Source organism: Anolis carolinensis, chromosome 5 (genome assembly GCF_035594765.1).
Source record: "Anolis carolinensis isolate JA03-04 chromosome 5, rAnoCar3.1.pri, whole genome shotgun sequence".
In the NCBI taxonomy this organism is placed as follows: Eukaryota; Metazoa; Chordata; class Lepidosauria; order Squamata; family Dactyloidae; genus Anolis; species Anolis carolinensis.
In genome coordinates this window covers 144,176,288-144,201,490 of record NC_085845.1, presented here as the reverse complement: position 1 = coordinate 144,201,490, position 25,203 = coordinate 144,176,288, and the positions used below count along the sequence as shown (strand labels likewise).

Here is a 25,203-nt window from a genome sequence, read left to right as displayed (position 1 = left end):
TGAGATTTCTGTGTGACTTCGCAAAATCTCGCAAGAAAGCGAGGCCTTCCTGGAGGCCTTCGTAGTTCCGCAGCTGGGGAGTGCGCCGCCGCCGGTATGTTGGAGAGGTGTAATTTTGGGGGGGGGGGGGCGGCCCTAGGTTTGCTTACATAGCGAAAAAAACTTAGGGCCGCCTCTGACTGGATGGCATCCCAGGCCAACTTTCGGTTGACCTGGGATGCCATCTAGCCACCCCTCCCAGGAAAGCCCGGGGTTTGGATTAGGGGTGGGGACTGAAACCTAAGAGGAAACAGGTTGTTTTAACCTACTTCCTCTCGGGTTTTAGCTTAGTGTAGAAGGTCCCTCAGTTAAACAGTTATATTACCATATATGTCTAAAAAATTTAATCCAGAAATCAATAAAAAAAAGTCTGGGTCAACTTATTCATGAGTCAATGTGACCACTGTACATTAATTCTGATCAAGAAAGGAACACCCCTTTCTCTGAGTAGAGTGGCAAACAGCAAAATCTTAGTCTGACCTGGAAGAACCTAAAGAACACTCACACCCTCTATTCTCTCCATTGTAAAGCCACTTCCGGCCTTTTGAATGCCCTGAAGCAACATCCTTGCCTTTCCCCTCTCCACAGGATGACCCTCGACTTATCAACAGTTCATATCAAATGTCACAATTTTGCCTCCAAAACCTGCTCTTGATTTACCAACACATGAGTATATATGGTCTTTTCCAGTTAAGCTGCTATGTCCTAGCATCTAATTTTCTTCCTTATGCCCACACACAGCCTGTCTGTTTATTTATAGACCAAAGGAAAAACCCTGTTTGCTTGCTACACAAGGTCATTTCCCAGTCTGTATCTATATATATAAAAGAGTGATGGAATCCTGGCAACCGACAAAACAACAAAACTAAAGGCCCCCCAACCTCGAAATTTGACAACACAACCCATCATCCACGCCTCTAGGTTGATACAACAAAAAGGAAAGAAAAATAAAGTCCTAATTAGAGGGAGATGAATAATTGTTTTTATCCAATTGCTGCCATTTAGAAGGCTAAGCTCTGCCCACTTGGTCTCCTAGCAACCCACTTGGCCCAGGGGACAGGCAGAGTTCGGCCTCACTTAGACCTCTTCCACACTGCCTATAAAATACAGATTATCAGATTTTAACTGGATTATATGGCAGTGTAGACTCAAGCTATATTACCCATTTATAATCTTATATTATCTACTTTGAACTGGATTGTATTGACTCAAAACTGCCATATAATCCACTTCAGTGTGCATTTTATCCAGCAGGGTAGAAGGGACCTCATATAATCCAGTTCTAAGCAGATAATATAAGATTATAAATATACAGTAGAGTCTCACTTATCCAACATAAACAGGCCAGCAGAATGTTGGATAAATGAATATGTTGGATAATAAGGGATTCAGGAAAAGCCGATTAAACATCAAATTAGGTAATCATTATACAAATTAAGCACCAAAACATCATGTTATACAACAAATTTGACAGAAAAAGTAGTTCCATGCGCAGTAATGCTATGTAGTAATTACTGTATTTACAAATTTACCACCAAAATATCACAATGAATTTAAAACACCGACTACAAAAACACTGACTACTAAAAGGCAGACTGCATTGGATAATCCAGAACATTGGATAAGTGAATGTTGGATAAGTGAGATTCTACTGTAATATGAAATAATTACTGTGGTAGAATAATACACAACAATATAATCTCTAAAAGCAGGACAGTAAATAAAGAGCAACACTCTGAAAGCAGGGAAATTGGGAATTCCACAAAGGAAACAATCAGGGCCAGATAACACCTCCCAAGAAAGAATTCTTCCAGAAAGGAAGCTGACAAGGGAGTGAAGCAGTGTATATAACCAAAGTCATTATTATTACTATTACTACTACTACTACTATAATTATTATTATTATTATTATTATTATTATTATTATTATTATTATTATTATTATTATTGTGTTGCTGTGAACCGTGAAAATGAATACAATCTGGCTCCAAGTATTCAAAAACACTAAAATCAGAATATATAAAAATGAATGTGGTATAATAAAACAGAACAATACTATCTCTAAAATCAGAACACCAAATAAAGAACAACACTCTGAAAACAGGGGAATTCCACACAGGAAACCATCAGGGCCAGCTAACACCTCCCAACAAAGTCTTCTTATCCCCAAAGTCTGGCAAATCCTGTTTTCTGAGGGCCACAGACAGTAGAAGCACATAAAATATCACAAACAACACCACTCTGAAAACAAGGGAATTCCAGATACAAACCAATCAGGGCCAGCTAACACCTCCCAACAAAAAATTCACTCAGGGAGGAAACAGCCAGGTTTTAAAGCTGCAAGGCCATTACATGCTCATCATTTTCCCTAATTACAGCATTCATTCAGGTTTGAATCGGGGGAGCGGACAGAGCCCCCACTGTTAGCCCCAGCTTCTGCCAACCCTAAAGTTCAAAAACATGCAAATGAGAGTAGATGAATAGGTACTGCTCCAGCAGGAAGGTAATGGCGCTCCATGCAGTCATGCCGGCCACATGACCTTGGAGGAGTCTACGGACAACGCCAGCTCTTCGGCTTAGAAATAGAGATGAGCATCAACCCCCAAAGTCAGACACGACTCAACTTAATGTCAGGGGAAAACCTTTACCCTTTACCTTAACTACCACCAATTCTTCAATACTTTATTTCCCATACCACCATACTTCACCACAGCAACGCATGGCCGGGCACAGCTAGTATAAAACAAAACAATTTCTACAAAATCTGAAGCTAAATATGATATCCCTTTGTACATAAGACCTAACAACTAACTCAGATTTTTAAAAGAAAGAGCTCCAGTTTTTATAAAACTATAAACCCCAGAATTCCACAGGATGAAACTGTGATAGGTAAAATGTTATAAATTGCCAAAATTGTGTTATGTAGATACATTCTTAATCTATTTTGGCTTTCAGTATTCTGGGGTCCATTCACACTTCACTACTAAAGCACAGTTATTCCACTTTAACTGCCATGATAACATCATTTGGAATCCTGGCACTGGTGAATATGAGAGTACTCTGGCTGAGATTTCTAAATATCCCTCCTAAAACTTCAAATCACAAAATCTCATAGGATGAAGCCATAGAAATTAAGATGAAATACAGTGAGAGCACTTTGGGAAAGCAGTGGTACAAATTTGCTTACCTAATTTAATCTTACTCTTTAATAAACCACAAATATAACTTTATAATCTCTTTCTGAGTAGATCCTTTAACTCCACTATTAGAAAACTCACAAAAAAATCAGTCAGTATAAATAAGTACAACCTTCCCAAAAAAGCTAACATCTTAGGTTGATATTTTGGGGCTGAAACATCTTGTGCCTACAGCAGGTTTTAAAGTCATAGTCTGGTAAGATACCCCAGGAACAGAAATATGAAAAGAGAGTTAATGATGGTGCCCACACAGTAAGTTGCTTATACATGCTAATCATAAAGATTCTTCCCATGCTATCACTAGGCAGTTTTAATTAACTTAATAAATAAATATTTAAACATGTCTGTTCTTATCCTCCTAGCACACATGCCTGCAGGAATGCCAGGATTTTCCAGTTGAAATATCCCATAATGAGATATAAAAACCCCAAGGCTTTAAATTTGGAGCCCCTCCTGCATCAGTTCTAAGTTCTAGAAGGGCTAAAAGCCATCCCAACTTAATCATAACTTGCTAAACTGACAATTTAAATTGCTAATTCTTTTCTAAGGTTATTTTGAAATGTTACTGACCAAACCATGTGCTCTTTTCATCTTCAAAGTATTCTAAAGAGAATATAATTGATACACAAAAAACTTAAAGGTTATTGGTTTGCTTAGAACACCTACAATGCTAGGAGAAAAAAATCCAGGAGAAAAAACAATATTGCAATCATAGTTTATTGACCAAAAAGTATGTGAAATACCTTATGTACCTTATTGCCATCTTTAAAAGTTCTCTGTATGTCAATGCATTGAAGGTAAACATCAACCTACCCAAAAGTAAAATAACATTTCTCTATTATTAATTCACTAATCATCCATACTGAAGATTCTCTACTTTCATATATAATGCTCAATCAAATAAAAAGACAGAATAGATGAGAAAAGCAGAGGTCTATTTCATGAGACAAGAAAATCTAATTGTGTGATATATACAAGATCTTCCCTCACGTTTCAGTGCCCCACTATATTTTTTAAATCCTTGTCAAATAACCAGATTTTTATTACATGTCTTCATCTGAGACTGAACACATTTCTATCTATCTTGCTCTCCATGCATTGCTCATCACCATCTGTCACCTAGAGCTACTACAGATAGGAAAATTTCAATTCAATAAATGTGCTCAGCTCTCCAACTAAGCGATCATTCAAATTTAGACATGAGACTTGAATTCCTTTTCAATGTTCTTCAACTCTGACCCAGCTCTACCCCCTCCTTCACTGAAAAGGGCAAAGACAACAGCCCAGCAAGTGGGACAGGCAAAACAGACCTCCTTTGTTCACTTTTTCCCTTTCAGTTTTCTATTGAGGTAAATAACTGAAAAGCCCAGCCAGCCTTCAGTGCTTCTGAAGAAAGCAAGACAGCTAGCTTGAAACTACGCCTACTGATCAACATACAACAGTATTATGAAGCTTCTGGGACATCATGTTAGTCTTGCAAAAGAATGTTTGGAAGGTTAATTGACACAATGATTGTGTATTTATTCACATCTTCTAAAAATGTAAATATAGTATCGTTAAATATTATATTTCATTAATAATATTACTGTTATTGTATAACATCAACTGAATTTTTCAAATACTACCTGCCCACTCAAGAAGGAAAAAAATCCAAATAAACTGCATATTACATATGGCTCTTGCATTATTCTCTCTATTTACACTGCTGAAACACATTATTTTTTGTGTAGATTTCCTCTGGTCTTCTACTGTGTTTGTAATATAAAGCAAACTCTAAACTAAAATTTGCAATTTTTCTTTTTTATTTTGCTTTTATTCAACACTTTTCTTTCAGATTGTGTATTTGAAAATTAAGTAATATGGGTACTGTAATATACTAACACTATGATTTTGAGTAATTAAAGTAATGGCACACCACTGGGCATTCAAAATTGATTTATTTACTATGGTTCTTTTCTGTTGAATATGTAATTGAATGTGTTTAATAGCTATATGAACTCTTCTTTTTTTTAAAGCAAGTCATTTCGGAAGCTTCAAAATACTTCAGGGGATTTTATAGGTCAAAAGTAACTATTACTGAGTTTTGATTTTAGTCTTGCATCTTAAATATATATTAACAGTTCTGTTTAGACTGTTACAATTATGGTTAGAAAAGTAAATTGAGTACTTCTATTTAAAATTTGAATATAACACTTCAGAATGAAATGTATGAACACACGTCTATAGGCTTAAGCATCATCTACATTGGAAATATATTTTCCCCATTTATAAATAGCGCCTCTATTCATAAGAGTTCCTGGTTCAGAGCCAAGTTCCATATTTTTTCACATTTTGCCCACAAAGAGTGCATCTACTGTAGAAATAATATAGCTTGAGAGCCCTTCCAGAAAGGTTGATATCCCAGGACTTCTCGACTGAGGCGCCTGAGCATGCAGTCAGGCCCCTTGGCTAAGTTTAGAGCTGGCCCCATGCTCTCCTAGGTCAACCTCTGGAAAGCCCGGGGTTTGGGGCGAGGACTAAATCCCAGGAGGAACTGGGATATAATATCCCAGTTCCTCCTGGGATTTAGTAATGTTTGGAAGAGCCCTGAGGCAACTTTAACTGGCATGGCTCAATGCTATGGAAGCATGGGAGCTGTAGTTTTGTGAGGCACCAACACTCAGAGAAGGCTAAAGACCTGGTAAAACTACAAATTCCATGGTTCCATAGCATTGAGGCATGGCAGTTAAAGTGGTGTCAAACTGCATTAATACTATAGCATAGATAAACCCCCTGACTCTAGTTGTGAAAAGCTCTTCATTCTATGTAGCCATCATATCCCTCAATCTCCCATATGTATAAAACGTGTCTTGGGGAACCTAGGCATAAATACAGCATGACTCCCACACCCATCAAACCAATACATGTAGTTCACTAATCCACTGTTTCGCTTATTTACTAAGAGTCTATACACCTTCTCACTACTTCTGTTATTCATCCCATTGAAAGTAACAGGGTTTGCTATAATCAGTGGCTTCACGATCCACAAAAAGTACAAAAACATCTCTCTCAGGAATTTGTGGCCACACTGTAGCTGAAACTACATTTGTCAACATCACAAAATGCTTAATCTTTTAACTTGCCCAAGAGACTGATACACGTTTTGTTTTTTTAAAAAAATCATATCACTCATACTCCCTCCATTTTGCCTAACTGTAAGATGACCTCATCTTTAACAGGTTGACTGCTGATCATCTTCTGACCAGGCGTGTAGACCCACTGAGACCAGAGGAATAACCAGCATATGTCAGGAAATAGGATTTTTTGTCCTAGATATTGAAGATCCACTAGCAAGTGGACCTATATGTTTCAAATGCCTAGTTATGAAAACAGAATCCCTGTTATGGAAATTAGTGTTACATCACAAGTCAGAAACCATGGTCAGTTCTAACTAGCATTTTTAATTGGTATTATGCTAACAAAACTGAATGAACTGCTCTGTAATATGTCTTGATTGTTGCTGTTGTATGCCTTCAAGTCAACTCCAACCACATCACTGGATTTTCTTGGCAAAATTTATTCTGAGAAGGCTTGTCATTGCACTCCTCTGAGGTGAGAGAGTGTGCTTTGCCCAAGGTGACTTAATAGGTTTCTGTGGTTCCCAGTCATAATCCCACATTCAAATCATTACACCATGCTGCCTTCAAATTGTTTGCAGACCTATGATGACCCCATGTATTTCATAGGCTTTTCTTAGGCAAGGAAACTCATACCAAAATGGTGGGAGACGGTCCCCATCACTATTTCCTATCAGACAATGAACTGCCTGTACCTATATCATATTGCCAGCATTTAAATATTAATAAATTATTTATATTTGTTGTCTAATTACACAATAATGATTGAATACTTTTACTTTTGTTACCTTTAAATATCAAGCAGCTATGTACTTAATTCCATTATATAAGTGATTACAAAGGGTTAAAGGTATAGATAGTTCTATCATAATGCAATCTTAAATGTACTGTATATTCTAAAAACAAGTTCCATTGAACTGAATAGAGCTTATTCCCAGGCAAGCATCTATACGCTGAATTCATCTACCTGAATTCGCAGCATCATTTCCTCCGATTTCAGCAATAGCACAGACATCCTTAGAAAGCAGAGTAGGAACTGTGTGGCAATCCAGATGCTGTTGTACTGCAATACCCAGGAGCCCAAACTCAAACAGTCAATTATTATGAAGGCTAGGACAAGGTCATCAGGAGGGCCACACAATTCCTACCCAGCTATAGAGCTATAAACAATTCTACAGGATATGAAGTACTGAGCTTAAGCTAGAAATGGGAGAGAAGAAGACACAATTTTAAAAAAAGGGGAAAAAAAGAATAACAAGCCAATTTTATTCTACCTGTAAATTACATAATCAATAAAGGCTTCGTATATACTTTGTACCTGGTGAGATTCCAAACTTTTGTCTGTCTTTGAACAGCCTTGTGCAGTCAATTTCAGTGTCCCAGGTTAACCACACATTTAAGATCCCAGTCATAATTTACAATATAGCTAGCATTTTATTGTAGACACCCTAAACAAATACATAAATGCTATCTCTAGAGTAAAGCAGCAAACATTTATTTCCTCTCATAATCAACAAAATACAATTGTATGTTTGGTTTACCACAGGAATTACAACGTCAACGTTTGTGATACCATCAAGCAAAACTTTCAAAGACCAGAGATCTATTATCAGATCAAAATGAAGCTAATAAACAGTTGCAGAGGACACCCTGCTTGCATTCATGACCATTTTCTGCATGAGTGTAAAAGGGTGTACATCCACATACTATCTATCATTCATCTCAGCCCCTTGTTATTTTATTATTTTAAAAATCTAAGAGATTCCACTTCCTATAGTTAAGCTGTGTTTACAATATATCAGAACACACTAGGTACCAGCACATTTGTCTCCATTTGGTTTGTTTTCCCTCCCTTCAAATATTAAATATCAATGTTCCAATTCATTATTTTAATCTATATATATATATATAAATGCTCTGGACTTTTTACCTAGAAGTAGGCGACGAAACTACACGACCCAGAACCATGAAACTTGACAACAGAACCCACAATCCTTGCCCCTAGGTTCTGACAACATAACCAGACATCAAGGACGGAACCATGGCCCGAAAAACCCAAAAAACAAGAAAAGCCCATCTGCGCATGCACGAAGCAGGACGCAGCACGCAAGCCACACACTCCCCCACCCCCTCCGACATGCTCCCGCGTTCACTCGCCTCTTTCCACGCTGCTGCCATCTTCGCCACCATCCTCCATCCACATCGCCCGAGGACACAGAGAGGACGGTGAAAGCAGCGAGTAGGCCTCGACTAGGCCTCCAAACAGTTCTGGCTCCGAGGACGCGACTAGGCCTCGACTAGGCCTCCAAACAATTCTGCCTCCACGCCGCCTCCAAACAATTCGGAGGCGATGAGGGAAAATTGGAAGGTCTCTTTGGGGGTGAGAAAATAATAAGGGTGTCCTTGAACAGAGTGGAAATGGGAACCAATGGACAGGGAAGGGGAAATGGGGGGGACTTTGGGGTGAGGAGACAATAATAATAATAATAATAATAATAATAATAATAATAATAATAATAATATGGGGGCAATGCACAGGGGAATGGGGGATCTTTGGGGTGAACAGAAAATAATAATAATAACAATAATAATAATAATAATAACAATAATAATATGGGGCAATGCACAGGGGAATGGGGGATCTTTGGGGTGAACAGAAAATAATAATAATAATAATAATAATAATAACAATAAGATGGAGTCAATGGAGAGGGGAATGGGGGGGGTCCTTGGGGTGACCAGAAAATAATAATAATAATAATAATAATAATAATAATAATAATAATAATAATAACAAAACACTAAGAATGGAGGGTCCTCACAGCAAAGGGTAATGGGGGTGCTCTCAAACCAAGGAAATAATATATTGGGAGGAAATGCCTAAACTCCCTTCAACAGTTCAATAAAATGCCAATTGAACTGGATTATACGGCAGTCTGGACTCAGATAACCCAGCTCAAAGCAGATAGTGTGATTTACCTGTGTGATTTAGTGTGATTTATCCACACAACTGAATGCCATCACCCATTTCCTCCTTTGAACTGGGTTCACTCTGAACAACACTCTAACAACAGGGGAATTCCAAACATGAAAAAATCAAGGCCAACTAACACCTTCCCAACAAAACATTCCCCCAGGGAGGAAGCAGCTAGGGTTTGAACCTGAAAGTCCATTACATCCAAAACATTCTGCAAAACTGTGGCCTTCTGACTTGCCTCCAACATACAAAACAACTAACAGCCAGTATATTCACATACATTAGAAACTAACATATACTAACTACCGCCAATTCTTCAGTACTTTATTTCTAACACCACCACAATTTGCCACAGCATCGTGTGGCAGGGCACAGCTAGTAATAATAATAATACTTTATTTTTATACCCCGCCTCCATTTCCTCTAGGGGGCTCAGGGCGGCTTACATGGGGCCAAGATTTGTGCACGGATTTACATGCACACAGACACATAAATGGATATACATTTCAAGGGAGGTAGCGGAAGGTAAAGGAGAGCGTCTGTGAAATATAGGACAACTATCTCTTATTTGAAATGCTTCGGCCCAGAGATGTTTGGGATTTTTTCAGATTTTGGAATACCTGTATTTGCATATACATACAAAATGAAATGTTTGAAGTTGGGACCTAAATGTAAATACAAAACTCATTTATGTTTCATATGCACCTTCTACAATATTCAATATTTTAATACGTTTGTGCCTGAAACAAAATGTGTACATTGAACCATCAGAAATTATCACTTTCTCAGCCACCCATGTAGACAATTTTGGAATATTTCAAATTTTGGAATTCCAGATAAGAGATGTTCAATTTATATATAGCATAAATGTAAATAAATTTTGATGTATAGATGAAAATGTATTTCTGAAAATATGAATTAAGATCCTACACAAACAGAAAGTTATGCTCAATTCATGCAGATTAGGCATTCTAAACAAGGGAGGCTCAATAGGTTTATATCCTATTAATGCCACCAAAAAATAAAAGCAACACTTAAATTGTCATATGCATTTAATTCATCCTGTCAGTCTGGTTCGGCTCACTGCTATTCACCCTACGCCAAAGGCTTTGTGTTGACCCAAATAGAGAGTGATCCCCCATCAACTTGACTATGAGGTGTGACTATGAGGTCTTCTCCTTTTAACCCCTTTTCTGAGTGCCTACAAACAACAACAAAAACTCAGCACATCTGCCTGGCACAGATGGAAAGAGAGCAAAACAACACACCAGCCTACGTGGGCCTCTTAAAGCCCTAATCCTCTGCTGAGTTTGCTTGCTTCAGCAGAGACAGCTCCCTTCTCCATGCCTGCAATTTGCAGCCGGGGGAAAAAAGCCTGGGCCAATTCAAGCGGGTGCCCAGGGAGGGCCAAAAAGAGCTCTGCAAAGCCAGGCAGCCTGTTGTTGCCCCCTTCAGGGCGTCTGAAATGGCGACTGCTATCAACCTCTGGCTAAAAGGGAGGGGAGGAGAAGCAGCCAGGAAACTGTAATGTATGCATGCCAGGAGATCACAACAGGCCATCCTTGCAAATCAATTGCAATGCAATCAATCCTGCATCCTCCATCTGAGTGTAGTGGAGGGGAGAGAGATGTAAAGATTGCTCATTCCCAAGAAACCCTCAAATGATGCCAAACCATGCCCTCATCCCTGGGAGGAATCCCTGAAGGAAGGCACAATACTGGACCCACGTCACATTTGTGAAGCCTCCCATCATTGCAAATCAATAGCAATGCAATCATGCCATCACCATAATAGTGGTGTGGTGGACGACTGAGAAATGCAAAAATTGCTCATTATCAGGGACCCCTTGAATGCCTCCAAATTTTGTTCTCCCCCCCGGGAGCAATCATTGAAGGAAGGTGCAATACTGGATGCAACTCATTCTTGCCTAGCCTTCCATCAGCCCATCCTTTTAAATCAATAGCAATGTAATCCTGTCTCCATCATCCCAAAGGAGTGGTGGCTGGCAGAGATGTGCAAAGACTGCTCATTCTCATGGCCCAAACCTTGTCTTTGGAGGAATCAAATGGCATCAAACCTCATCCCGGGAGGAATGGCTGCAATTGACCTGACTCACACTTGTAGCACACAATGGTCTCCCCTGGGGCAGAAGCAGCCATTGGAGCCAGCCACCAGGATACCATCCTCACCCCCAGACTGCATCTTTACCACACACCGACAGACAGATAGACATACAGAGAAAGAGACAATTCCAGTCTGGATTACACAAACAGGGTGTGCGAATGAGGCTAGATAAACAGGCACCAAAGGGTGTATATGAGGGAGGCACACCCACACAGTAATGAAAGAAAGACAGAAAGAGGGAAATCCCTACTCTGCCATGCCACCAAGGCTCACACGGAAAAAAAGAAGAAAAGGAGAAAGGAAAATCCTTTCTCTGCCATCCCACCAAGGCTCACAGAAAGCAAAAATGAAAGGTGGGGTGAAGGAAAATCCCTCCTCTGCCATGCCACCAATGCTCACAAAAAGCAAAGCCTTGTCCCCCTGAGATGATCCCCTCCCTGAGCCTTTCTCAAAGAAACAAATCGTGCAGGGCGTGTGAATCCGGAGGCACAAGGAAAGCATCTCTGGCTTCATGTCTTTGAACCAAGAAAGGAATAAATAGACGAGGAAAGGAGGGAGGAGGGCACCGGAAGAAGGGACCTGCCATGCCAGCCTTTGCCAAGGATCCTTAAAATGGGTCTCTCTCCATCCTACTGCGTGTCTCCACACACAGACACACACGCACATAGAGAGCAACTTCTCTGCTCCAGTTTCCCCAGGTGACCTCATGGTGGACCCCAATGACATCCATAATCCCCCCGCCAGTTCTCCAGGGACAGAGAGGGAAGACGGTAAGAGGAAGAGGAGACGCTGGCATCCAGGCCACATTCCCAGACAAAGTGAGCCCAGCTGGTGGATACCACACAGGCGAGAACAGAGGAGGATGGTGGGGAGAAGGAATCCCTACTTCTCATAATAATAATAATAATAATAATAATAATAATAATAATAATAATAATAATAGATGGATGCAGGGAACAACAACATATACAATCAGTTACAAACCTGGCTGGTGGATGCCACACAGGAAGATGCAAAGGGGTGGAGATTCCTACCTCCCCTAGGAATAATGGTAGGGAACTACAATATATTCAAACACAGCATAGGAAGCTAATACATGTTAACAGGGCCTGGCTGCTGGGTACCACATAGGGAGGGGTGAGGAGAAAGAATTCCTACCTCCCATGGGACCAATACCAATAATAATAGATGAAGGGGGGAATAATAACATGCATTAAAGTGCAGCATATAGAATGAATTAAAACGCATAGCACATCACCCATTTAAAGAGACATAGGCAACCAAATGCATGTTGATAAGGCCTGGCTGCTGGGTGCCACAGACGAAGAGGGGTGGGAGAGAGAAGGAAATCCCATATCCTCTAGGAATATCAATAATAATAATAATAATAATAATAATAATAATAATAATAATAATAAAAGCTGGGTTGCTGTGAATTTTCCGGACTGTATGGCCACGTTCCAGAAGCATTCTCTCCTGACATTTCACCCATATCAATGGCAGGCATCCTCAGAGGTTGTGAGGTTTGTTGGAAATAGGCAAGTGGGATTTATATATCTGAGGAATGTCCAGGGTGGGAGAAAGAACTCTTGTCTGTTGGAGGCAAATGTGAATCTTGCAAATGATTAGCACTGAATAGCCTTTCAGCTTCAAGGTCTGGCTGTTTACTATCTGGGGGAATCCTTTGTTGGATTGTCTAGTTTCCAACAGACCTCACAACCTCTGAGGATGCCTGTCATCGATGTCGGCGAAACGTCAGGAAGGAATGCTTCTAGAACGTGGCCATACAGCCTGGAAAACTCACAGCAACCCAGTGATTCCGGCCACGAAAGTCTTCCAACAACACATGTTTAATAAGGCCTGGCTGCTGGGTGGGGGAGAGAGAAGGAAATCCCATTTCCCCTAGGAATATCAGTAATAATAATAATAGCCATAACAATAACAACAATCAAGATGGAGAACAGCAACCTATTCAAATCCAGGCTGTAGTTTAAAACACACAGCTGATCACCTAGCTAAAAGAACAGAGGCAACCAATGCACATTGAATAGCTAGCTATTAGGAAGCCAAGCAATAGACTCAATTCAAGTCCATGAGAATCAGAGGCAACCAGTGCATCTTCAAGGCCACACTGGGGGTGGGGGGGGGGGGAGAGAAAGAATTCCCACCTCCCCTAGGAATAATAATAATAATAATAATAATAATAATAATAATAATAATAATAGCTAGATAGCTAGATAGAGGCAGGGAAGAGCAACATATGAAAATGCAGTATACTGTATACAGTTAAAGAGGCCTAACACCTCACCTAGGTGACAGAACGGAGGCAAGCCATGCATCTTGAGTACCTCATAGGAAGCCGGGACCTCGCAAGGTGCCACACCAAAACGCCCCAACGGAAGAACTGAGGAGGAGGAGGGAGAGGGAGAGCGGGACTCACAAGGAAGGCGCTGCAGGGAGGATGCCGTAGAGCCAGGAGAGAAGGAAGCGCGCCCCGTGTCCCCTGGGCTTCCTTCTTCGAGGATGGAAGCCGCTCGCTCTCGCGCCAACGCCAGCCGGCTTCTGTATGTTGTGTGTGTGCGTGCGCGCGCGCGCGTGTGTGTCTGCATGTGAGGGGAAGCCAAGAAGCAAGCGCTAGCTGAGGCGAGAAGGAGAGGCACAAGCGCGTTCCCGAGGCTGCGCCGCCTCGAGCGCGTGTCCGAGAAAGAGACAGGCGGGGGGGATGGGGTTGGGGAGTGGCGCGAGGGGAGGGTAGGCGGGAGCGAGCGAGCGCGCGAGGTTCCCCCCCCCCCTCTCTCTCTCTCTCTTCCCCGCCTCCCTTCGCAGATACGCCGCGCGCGCCTTTGAGTCCGTTATTCGCCTGCTGCTGCTGCTGTGCGCTGACAGGGCGCGCGCCCTCTCCCTCTCACCTCACATCGACATGCTCACATAAACACACTCTGGGCCTTTCCACAGCTGAATAAAAATCCCACATTTTCTACTTTGAACTGGAATCTATGGCAGTGTGGATTCAGATAACCCAGTTCAAAGCAGATACTGTGCGATTTTATTCAGGCCCCTTCCACACAGCCCTATATCCCAGAATATCAAGGCAGAAAACCCCACAGTGTCTGCTTTGAACTGGGTTATTTGACTGAGGGCCCTTCCATACAGCCATATGACCCAGAATATCAAGGAAGAAAATCCTACAATATCTGTTTTAAATCGGAATATATGGCAATGTGGACTCAGGGCCCTCCCACACAACCCAGAATATCAAGGCAGAAAGTCCCGTAATATCTGCTTTGAGCAGGGTTATTTGAGCCCACACTGCCATATATTCCAGTTCAAAGCAGATACTGTGGGATTTTCTGCCTTGATATTCTGGGTTATATGGCTGTGTGGAAGGGCCCTCAGAGGCATGCACCACCTTATTTAGGGCCGTTTATTTTTGTGTTTGTGTGTGTGTATGAGGCCTCTTCCACACAGCCCTGTATCCCAGAATATCAAGGCAGAAAACCCCACAATATCTGCTTTGAACTGAGTTATCTGCCTCTAAGGGCCCTTCCATACAGCCATATAACCCAGAATATCAAGGCAGAAAGTCCCACAATATCTGCTTTGAACTGGGTTATTTCAGCCCACACTGCCATATATTCCAGTTCAAAGAAGAAATGTGGGATTTTATTCAGCTGTGTGGAAGGGCCTCAGATGACCCAGTTCAAAGCAGATATTGTGGGATTTTCTGCCTTGACATTCTGGGTTATATGGCTGTGTGGAAGGGCCCTCAGAGGCACACACAACCTTATTTAAGGCCACGTATTTATGTTTGTGTGTGTGTGTGAGGCCCCTCCCACACAGCTGAATAAAATCCCACATTTTCTTCTTTGAACTGGAATATATGGCAGTGTGGACTCAGGGCTCTCCCACACAACTCAGAATATCAAGGCAGATCGTCCCACAATATCTGCTTTGAACTGGGTTATTTGAGCCAATACTGCCATATATTCTAGTTCAAAGCAGAACATGTGTTATTTTATTCAACTGGGCGGAAGGGCCCTCAAATAGCCCAGTTTAGAGCATATATTGTGGGATTTTCTGCCTTGATATTTTGGGTTATATGGCTGTGTGGAAGGGCCCTGAGAGTGAGCATCCTCCACCTTTTCCCCATTGAGTGCTGCTTATGTAACGGGTGGCGTGATGACCCCCCCCCCCCATGCTGCCTTTTTTTTCACTAGGGTTTATTCCCTCAAAGCGTATTATTGGGCTCTAGAAGCAGATTAAAATTTCCTCTGTATTTGCACTGGATATAAAACTGTCCTGCCTCAACATGGCCGAGGCCAACTTTAAGGAGATTTAAGATGGCATGAAAGGATGGAATTAATACAGTTGAGTATCTCTGATCTGCAATGCTTGAGGCTAGAAGTATTTTGGATTTTCTCTCTCCCCCCGCCTCCCCCCAGATTTTGGAACACTTGTATTTGCAAATGAGATACCTAGAAGATTGGACCCATGTCTAAACCATTTTTTACAAGATTTGATTTTTTTCCACATGTAATGTGATTTTTCTCTCTATATATATACCACATATAGTATGATGCTATATTGATATTGTAAGTTAAAAAAAACATAAAGGAGTTATCAAATATTGAAACCTCGTTGTGACTTTTGGCCCACCCTGTACAAATGCTCTGAAAGTAATTTGATACACTATTTTTAATAATGTTTGTGCATGAAACTAGGTTTGGGTATGTTGAACCATCTGTCACTACCAATTTTGAAGTATTTTGGGTTTCAGAATTCCAGATAAAGGACACTCAATTTGTATATGGAATAAGTGTAAGATAAACTTTAATGCAGAGAAGAAAAAATATTTCTGGACATATTACTTATTTCCAGGTTGTTCAACATGGAAACTAGGTTGCCCAACAATGGGGGCTGCGTTGTAAGTGGCTGTAACATGAACTAGGTCATAACAAACAGGCAAAAACGCCCAGGTAGAGAAGAGCCAAGGCTCTGGCTTTGTAGACCAGGATGCTGTCAGAAATGCCACTTGGGTCCCACTGCTGCTTCACCTTACCCTGGGAGCCCTGGTAGGGATTCTTGGGCATGAAGGATTATTTACGTGCAACAGGCAGCTTGCATTTGTAGCGTTTCATGGTCTTGCTGGCACAGTGCCAAAATTTTTACGATAGTAAGGGGTGGCAAGTTGCCACCATGATCTTTGTTGGTAAGATGAATGTGCCGGGAAATCATACTTATATGCAGTCTGACGCATCTCTTGCTTATGTTTCAGTTTAGCATCTGTTTCCGGGTTAAAAAGACACCCATCATGCATGAGAAGGTCCTCAGCCATGGTGCGCCCCTCTTCTGATAAGGTTGATGATCTAAGCCAAGCATGGTGGTGAAGGGTGGGTCCTGTGGCAAATAGCTTTCTGGTTGACTCCAACATGTGCTTGGCGAAGTTCTTCTAGGATTTCGCCAAAGTCATGGGCTCTGCTTGGTGTGCTTTTGCCAAGTGCAAAATAGTACTATCTCAGCCAGCCACGTGGATAGCTGAGATAGTACTTTTGGAATACTTCAGATTATGGAAAGTGGGTTATTTCAACCCACACTTTTGGAATACTTCAGATTATGGAAATTCCAGGTAAGGGACACTCAGCCTGTATCTGGTTCTAGCTGGAGATCTATACATCTGTTTCTACTCTTCCTCGACAGAGCTAAGGCCATACATACACAATAAGGAGCTTTGAATTAGAATGAAAAGCTGGAATTAATATGTGGGAACTGACTCCTGGTTTAGATTGTAAGAATCCAATAGATAAAAATTGGAATTTTTTATCTGAGAAGTGAAGTACACTATATATACATTTGGAGTGTGATTGTTGTTTTGTTGTTTGTTTTCACATTCTTAAAAAAAAAACAGGGAGCCACTTAATATAGGCTAATAGACCACTAATGCCTTTTAAGCTAGTATGTGGACATTGGATGAAATTTCTCTTCCATTGTATTCTCTTTCATGTTTTCAGTGCTGTTCTGGTTTCCATCATGTGCCAATTTATGTGCACATAGCAAGTGAAAATGTCTGTGGCATCACCATGACACTGGCATTATTTCCATATTACAACTAGTCCTAAGACCTTCAAGGTCCACCTTGCTAGCAAGAAGCTCTGCATATAAGGAATGATTCTTTGGTGGCATCACTAGGGAGTGGTGCAAACCAATGGGTAACATTGTCAGAGTGGGGTGACACCCAAATTGAGTGTCTATAACATCTATAAATATGTATCCCATCCATGGTATGAAGATAGAGGAAGGGATGTATGCACCCTTCAGGTTATGCCTTTTTCCATGTGTAGTAGTTGAGGCTCAGGTGTCGGCGGTGGCTGGGAGGGCCTTTGCACAATTAAAGCTTGTGCGCCAGCTGCGACCATACCTCGTGAAGTCTGACTTGGCCATGGTGGTCCACGCCTTAGTCACCTCTAGACTGGATTATTGCAATGCACTCTACGTGGGGTTGCCCCTGAAGACGGCCCGGAAACTTCAGTTAGTCCAACGTGCGGCTGCCAGGTTGTTAACTGGAGCAAACTACAGGGAGAGATCTACTCCCCTGTTCAAGGAGCTCCACTGGCTACCGATTATTTTCCGGTCCCAATTCAAGGTGCAGGTTCTTACCTATAAAACCCTAAACGGTTTGGGACCCGCCTACCTTTGTGACCGCATCTCCCGCTATGAACCCACTCGTCCTCTTCGTTCATCTGGTAGGGCACTTCTTTCGCTCCCGCCACCATCCCAGGCTCGGTTGGCGGGGACGAGGGAGCAGGCCTTTTCTATTGTTGCTCCCCGGATCTGGAATTCCCTTCCGGAGGAGATCCGGCAAGCACCCACCCTGGCTTCCTTCAAAAAGCTGCTTAAAACCTGGCTCTTCCGCTGCGCCTTTGGATAACCGAGCCCATAGCTATAGTAGTCGCACAGGCCACCTCTTTGACTTGAAACACTGCACTTTATTCCTCTGCCCCAAAGCATCTTAGAATATCACATTGCATTTTAGTTCTAGTGGTCCCTCCAGGCCATCCTCTCCTCCATCCCAGTGGTCTTTTTTTTTCCCTCTTTCCTTGCGGATTCATGTTATTTGAGTGATTATATTCCTTCTGCTTATGTGATTGTTTTAGTCAATTGTTATGTTTTGTTTTCGTTTCTAATTCTTATAGCGTTTTATAGTGTTTTCAGTGTTTTATTGTACAATGTTTTATGCTGATTTTATATTGGAAACCGCCCTGAGTCCCTTTTGGGAGAGAGGGCGGTATACAAATAAACTTTTACTTACTACTTACTTACTAGTTGAATTAGTATGCATGTATTCTGAACTGGATTTACTTGCCTAGGAGTCTGCATTACTAACTGCTAACTGTAGGAATTTCCCACACCTACACCTGCAAAATCCAGGTTGCTTGGAGTTACACTCTTCCCTTCTTGTATTTCAGTAAAGGCAAGTTATTAGGTTACAGCAGGAAACAAAAGAATTTTAAGCAGCTATTCTATGCCTAGTTACTCAAAGTAAATCCCTTTGAATTCAGTGAGACATGGTTCCACGTATTTGCCACAGCTTGGAATTTTTGTGCATTGGGCTGCAATGATAACATGCCAAAGTAATTTGACTCTGTAAAGCAGTTAAAATCTATTTGGGGCCAAGATCACAGAAACAGATTATTATTCTCAGTTATTTACACAAATATTAGATTACAAAATAACGTGGAAAGGATTTGCCTATTTAATTCATGGATTAAATAGGCAAACTAGTTTTAGAGTGAAGTTCAGTATAAAACTAACAGAAATGAGTTGATCTTAAAAAAAAAGAATATTGAAGAATATTTTGGGCAGTTATACTCAAATAGTAAATTCAGTCATAGAACTTTTTCCTTTAGTTTTTGTTGTTGTTGTTGTTGTTTCAGTGCAGGTGTGGGAATCATGTGGCCATCCTAAATTTGTTGTTTTGTAAGTCACAGTAGACTTAGCTAATATAGCACACGGTCAAGAATGCTAGGGACAGTAGATCAACAGTATCAGGACACTGCATGATTTCTACCTGTGCTCTAACGTTAGGATTTAACCAACTTTAAAATTTTGATTTCATGTAGGAACACATTGCACAGCACGTTTTAGAAACATACAGTTTCCCTGAAAATAAGACATCCCCAGAAAATAAGACCTAGTAGAGGTTCTGCCGAATAGCTAAATATAAGGCCTCCCCTGAAAGTAAGACCTAGTAAAGCTTTTGTTTGGAAGCATGCCTGCTGAACAGAACACTAGAGCATGCAGGATTGGTACCATAGATTGTTGTACATGGAAATAATGGTAGTAACAAGAAATTCTTGATAGGATTCAGTTTGTCTGGTTATGCTGGTTTGTGATGACAACTACTGTACAGTATATAATAAATGTTCATTTTTTGTTGAACAATAAATGTGAATTCTTCTTCATGGAAAAATAAGACATCCCCTGAAAATAAGACCTAGTGCATCTTTGGGAGAAAAAATTAATATAAGACGCTGTCTTATTTTCGGGGGAACACGGTATATCTTGAAGTCTTTTAATTTCCTCACCAACTCAAAATGGATAGCAGTCAGATCTCCTACAGTAATAGCAATTAGGTCAAATTATGCTTTTGATTCTGTCTGACTATCTATCTTAGGGCATTGCATAAAGTAACTTTTTTTTAAAAGGCGCAGGAGAGATTTTGGGTACAATGATATACAGGAATGGCCTTTCTTTAGCTATGTTGTTTTTTCCATGCCACTTTTTTATTTTGTATGCAATATCACTATTTTTTAACATTTTATCAATGTGTCATTAATAATGTCTGTCTGTAAATTAAATCCCTTTGAAATACACACACACGCATTTATTCATTTGTATAATGCTCTTTTGAAGTCAATCTCACACTTCATCCTTGCTAGGAGTATTTGGAGGTGTTTGTGTAGCTCTGGAGGGTCCATGGTGCAGATGATTGGCCCCCTGATCTGCTGTAAAGGGGGCTGAACTTAGTGGGCATTCATGTTTACATTCACTCATGAACACAGTATCCCCTCTACAGAAGCTGGAGTTCTGTTGTTGTGTATGAGACAGGAGCAACTGGGTTACAGATCAAAGAATTTGGAAAACGCCGTGTTTGCCTGAGAAATGCCAAAGTCTGAGAAAAGCAAAAGTTAAGCTATATAGAAAAAAACCCTACATAGCTGTTTCTTACAGAAACATTGTTGAATATCTGGAACAAATGACACCTCTGGGTTCAGAGTGGAATAACATCAAGCTTTCATCTGTGCACTATAATTGTAGCTCAATGTTTTCACCAGATGTCTTTCAGACAGACAAACCAGGATAAGCTTACAAGCATCAGAAATTTTAGCACTATTGCAGCCGGGCAGATGATGATTACCCATGAAACAGTATCGCATGCCAGTAAAATAGACTGTGAAATAGAAGCAGAGATATACTTTAATCTGAAATACAGGCAGACACTACTGAAAATATAAATACTACGTCAAGCTGAGTGAGTTTGTCAATGTTAGAATATGCTGAAAATGTAGTGTTAACCCCAGCCAACGAGAACAGCTGGCATATAGACCGGAGGTTAAACCTCGTAAAATAGAAAGCTGCATGAAACTACCATTTAATTTAAGTTAAATTATGGTATTTAACCTTTCCCCCCTTTTAGCACTAAACAATTAGGTTTGCATCATTAGAACATAAGACTGCCGCCAATGATTTTCTAATTGCAGTGTTACCCTGCACAGTCTTTTTTTCCTGCATAGGATGAAGCTTGGCTTTTAAAATGCCAAACAGGGAAACCTAAATCTTCCGAAAACTGCATGGGTTAGCTGGTGTTTGCATAAGAGCTCCTCATGAGCAGTAATTATAACCAACATTTAATTGTTGAGATCATCACTGAGTCTTAAGAGCTGAACTTAGAAAGATTACACCTACTTTTGTCTTTTGCCTTTTATCCAAGCTGCTCAGGATGTTCTTCATAATTTGATACAGGTTGCTAATTTTGAAAAAATATGCATAATTCTAATTTTCAATTTGAAATATTTTTGATTTTTTTTAAAAAAAACAACAACAAAAAAACAATAACACTGTGACATATACAGACGTAGCAAATGTGTATCCATAGCTGCATCCATTTCTGCCCAGTTTAAACACAGTGCATATACTGTTCTGATCCCCTACATCTTCTCTAAGTATGAGGAAATATAAACTATACAGAAAGAACATCCCTGGGTTGGCACTAGCTTTTGTTGGAAGCTTTTGGTTATAACACTAGTCTATGCCATCTTGTATTTTAAGACTGCATAAATGTTAATGGATTAGTGATTTTGGAGCTGCAAGAGAGAATTGCACCACAGAAGGAGTAGATAACTTTGGCCAATTTTCATTATTTGAAATATTTATTATTTCTGTAGAAAGCCAGCTTGGTGTAGAGATTTGAGCTCCCAAAGACCAAGGTTTGAATCCCTGCTTGGCCAGAAAACCACTGACAAGCCACACTCTCACAGCCTGAAAAGGGGGCAATGGCAAACTCATTCTGAATACACCTTCTAAAAACCCATGTTTGCCTTAAGTTGCCACAAATAAGAAATTACTTGAAGGCACATAGCAACAAATTATAATGCTGACAGATAAAATACACAGACTCAGACTATTGAAAGATTGAAATAATACTTACTTACTTAGGCGATCCCTCCAAGCGTAGTGTCTTGGCGGTGGGTCCGTAGTTGGCTATGGAGCCCTATTCTTGATCTGCATGTTCTCCCGCAGTGAAGACATTGGTTTCCAGATGGAAGGTTGTCCTGGTTAGGGTTGGCTTGACGCGCCTTCCTCTTGGCACGTTTCTCCCTTAAGCCCTCCATTCGTGCCTCTTCGAATTCTACAGCACTGCTGGTCACAGCTGACCTCATTATAGCGCTCAAGGGCCAGGGCTTCCCAGTTCTCAGTGTCTATGCCACAGTTTTTAAGGTTGGTTTTAAGCCCATCTTTAAATTTCTTTTCCTGTCCACCAACATTCTGTTTTCCGTTCTTGAGTTGGAAGTATAGTAACTGCTTTGGGAGACAGTGATCGGGCATTCAGACAGCGTTGCCAGTCCAGCAGAGTTGATGATGTAGGAGCATCGCTTCAATGCTGGTGGTCTTTGCTTCTTCCAGCATGCTGACATTTGTCCACCTGTCTTCCCAAGAGCTTTGCAGGATTTTTCAAAGGCAACGCTGATGGAATCGCTCTAGTAGTTGAGTGTGACGTCTGTAGACAATCCACGTTTTGCAGGCGTATAGCAGGGTTGGGAGGACAATGGCTTTATAAACAAGCACCTTGGTATCGCTACGGATGTACTGATCCTCAAACATTTCTGCTTTTTCAGAAATAAGGAAAGAGCTTCATTGATTCCAATGAGATTGTTCTGCCCCCGCAAGCTGTTTGCATGGAGTGCCCTGATCTTACTGGGAACAGAGTTGATATGCTCAGAGCAGTTGATAAAGACTTCAATAAAACAATAAGGCAAAGGTTTCCCCTGACATTAAGTCCAGTCATGTCTGACTCTGGGGGTTGGTGCTAATCTCCATTTCTAAGCCGAAGAGCCGGTGTTGTCCGTAGACACCTCCAAGGTCATGTGGCCGGCATCACTGCATGGAGTGCCATTACCTTCCCACCGGAGCGGTATCTATTGATCTAGTCACATTTGCATGTTTAAAACAATAGCAAGGTTCAAATCCCAACTTCTCCTGATCTAACTGGCAAAAGTATCTTAAAAGGTTGGGGATTTGCTCTAACAGTGATCTTTGCCTACTTGTTTGTTGTCTTTTCTTCTTTGTTCTCTATGTCTTCAGCAAAGCCATTTTGGTGACAAAATCAACGTTTTAACTGTTTAACTTCTATTGATCAACCATTGCCTATCAACCTTGACGTGGAATATTTTTAGCACCTTCACTGCCTTGATACCTCCTAGTCTAATGGATAACTACCAAGGAGGAAAACAGGTTTCTGTGGGTGCATGACAAAGATGGTATAATCTACAGTAACTCATATAGGTTCGGACATATTAAATCTATTGAATTGACTCGACGTGTGAAGATGTTCTTAAGTAGTTTCCCTACAGAACTGCACAAGGGCAGTGCTGAGCCAGTGCGACTAGATGTTCAATACTGATGCCACTAGGCAACATATATTGGAGGAATATACCTGTAGGCATTTTAGGAGAGAAATCCAGACCTGGCACAGATTGGAGCACCTGAATTTACTCTATTGCCATTTTAATTCCCCCAAATTTAGTGGGAAAATTAAAATGCCAATAGCAGCAACCCATTTTCAGCAACATAAACCCAGCCTTTCTGTCTGCATCAAAGTAAAGACTTAGCATCGATAGAGCAGATTCTGCCGGTGGGGGAACCTGCAGCCACACATGGTTCACAAGATAATTAAATCCATCCTATTGACTATGGATCTAGTCAAGCTAGTACCTTGCAACTAGCTCCAGCTTGTAGACTTTGGGGTTGGGGGTAAAAAACTGTGGATGCTTGAGTATGTGCCTTCAAAATCTCCTGTTGACTTATGGCAACCCCATGAATTAACTGGCAATGGAGAAAGTTTAAGACAATGGGTATAAAGAAGAAGAACATATAATGAGTTTGAATCTGACAAATTTCAAAATTTTCAGCTGTGGGCATGCTATCAGTAATACTGAAAGTATGCCCAATCAATGCAAAGCATACTTATGGAATAATTTAGTATGAAATTAAAAATAGCTAAAAGCCAATCTGCAGGAAATAAAAAAAAACCTATGTAATCCTTATTGTCAGTGATCATGAGGTAATAAATCAATACTGTAACGATCACTTGATTAATTTGCCACTGAATATGAAATTTACTGTGATTGTTGAAGGAGTCATGTTATTATTCACATGCCCATATTTCAGGACAAGGAGGGATGGTACGTGTCTACTGCAAGTGTCTGGGGCATTCAGAGAACACACGTTAGAAGATTGGTTCATCAGACCTTCTCCCACAGCTAATGAAATAATTAAGGAAAACGTTCAGGCAGAGATGACCTAGTTAACTTTACTACAGTCAGCCACCATATCTTTATTGCATGACTTTAGAGATCAAACAAGCTACCTTACATACGTCTAATGGGGTAACTGGAAAGGTTAATTGCTTAAGCCCAAGTGCAGCATTCAATCAGACATTGAACAAAAACAGACTGGATGAGCAGCCAATTCATTTGAAATAAGAATAAAAATATCCTTGGAACCATGACATAAAAAGGAATACAATTGGTATCAGTATTGTACATTTCAATGTCTAAAATCCTCATTTTCCTAATTTTGTTTATTTATTTAAGCAATTTCTATCCTGCCTTTCCCCACTTAAGGGCCCTAGGTAGCTAACAGCATTAATAAAATAAAACAATACAAAAATTAAAAACCATACATTATAAAACCAAATATTCTACAGTGCTGCATAACGTTAAAACTTGTATAATAAAATAAAACTATAAAATCCTAAAATCAAGGGTTCCTAGAAACCATTCGGGTGCCAACATCCAATTACAATAGATCCAATCAGTCAAAAGCTTTCTTGAAAAAGAATGTTTTAAGACTTTTTCTGAAGCCTACCAAGGTATGGGCGGATCTGATTCCACATTAGGGGCGTAGCCCCAGAAATGGAACCTTCCCTTGAAAGCTTGAGGTGATGGTTGGAAGAGGCTATTGTCAACAACAG

The 25,203-nt window shown here is 40.7% G+C and overlaps 1 protein-coding gene across 30 annotated transcripts in view; it reads right to left on the bottom strand.

Annotated features, from left to right (window-relative positions):
* Positions 1-14,150, bottom strand: part of nrcam (neuronal cell adhesion molecule) — a 182,698-nt gene extending 168,548 nt beyond the window's left edge. For 9 of the 30 annotated variants that reach the window (XM_016993834.2, XM_016993843.2, XM_016993839.2 and 6 more), the window contains exon 1: positions 13,762-14,147. The gene's annotated coding sequence lies outside the window, so the exon portion shown is untranslated. Of the gene's footprint in view, positions 1-13,761 lie in introns of all 30 variants that reach the window. The other 21 variants (XM_016993848.2, XM_016993850.2, XM_062982476.1 and 18 more) reach the window with 11 other exon arrangements.
* Positions 14,151-25,203: the final 11,053 nt, after the last annotated feature.